The sequence below is a fragment of the Mustelus asterias genome, chromosome 9 (genome assembly GCF_964213995.1).
Source record: "Mustelus asterias chromosome 9, sMusAst1.hap1.1, whole genome shotgun sequence".
Taxonomy (NCBI): Eukaryota; Metazoa; Chordata; class Chondrichthyes; order Carcharhiniformes; family Triakidae; genus Mustelus; species Mustelus asterias.
Window position 1 is genome coordinate 33172431 of NC_135809.1, and position 1404 is coordinate 33173834.

Consider the following 1404-nt stretch of genomic DNA (forward strand, 5'->3'; position numbering starts at 1 on the left):
GACTAACAAAACTTTTAATGTATTTTCCCAATCCACCTCAGGCAATTTGGTCTCATACCTTCATAATTTCCTTTGTTCAAATTTAACACTCGAGCTCAAACTGAGCTACCTCACTTTCTATATTATGGACACTCGTCCCAAAAGGTTCTTTTGGAACAAGATTATTGATCATCCTTTTCTTGTTGCATAATACTAGGTATAAAATAGCCTGTTCTCCTGTCAGCTCCTCTACATACTGCTCGAGAAAACCATCCCTCGCACACTCCAGAAACTCATCCACAACAGCATTAATTAGAACTCATTAGATTTACCCAGTCTATATGCAGACTGAAGTCATCCATGGTTACTGCATTGCTCATGCTACATGCTTCTCCTAATCAATACCATGCCCCACATTACCACTACTGTCTGGTGGCCTATAAACAACTCCCACCAATATTTGTTGCGCTTTGCTGTTTCTTAACTTCACCCAAACAGATTCCACATTTTGTTCTTCCGATCTGACATCCTCTCTTACTAATGTATTATCCCATCCCTTATTACCAGCATTTAACACCACCTCCTTTTCCTTCTTTGTCTGTCCTTCCTAAATGTCCAATATTCTTGAATATTCAGTTCCCAGTCTTGGTTACCCTATAGCCATGTTTCTATAATGGCAATCAGATCATACCCATTTACCTCTAATTGTGCCTTTAAGTCATTTATCTTGTTGTGAGTGCTGTGTGCATTCAGGTAGAGTGCTCTTAAATTTGCCTTTTTAACATTATACCGCATTCTAAGCCTGGTTGGCGCTTGTCTTTGTTTCATTTGCCTTCTAATTTCACTTGTTATTTTTCTACTTCCTGTTACCAGGTTTACTTCCTTCCAATTTGAGCTACCCCTGAGGTTCCCATTCCATCTAGTATAAACCTTCCTCAACATCACTAGCAAATCTCCCTACGAGGATATTAGTTCCAGTCTTGTTAAGATGTAACCCACCCATCTTGTATAGGTCCCACCTGCCCAGGATCAGTTCCAATGCCTCAGGAATCTGGTGCTCCTCCCTTCTATATCAATTCTCCAGGCACATGTTTAATCGCTTAATCCTCCTATTCCTATGCTCACTAGTATGTGGCACCGGCAGTAATCCTGAGATCATAGATTAATTGATGTTTACAGCACAGAAGCAGGCCATGTGGCCTATCGCGTCCATGCTGATCAACAAAGATTTGACTACACTAATCCCATTTTCCAGCGTTTGGCCCATAGACCTGGAGGTTATGGCAGCAGAAGTGAATATCTAAATATTTTTAAAATGTTGTTACGAGAGTTTCTGACTCAACCACTTTTTCAAGCAGAGAGTTCCAGACTCCCACCACCCTCTCGCTGAAAAAGTTTCTCCTCAACTTTCATCTTAGCCCTCTA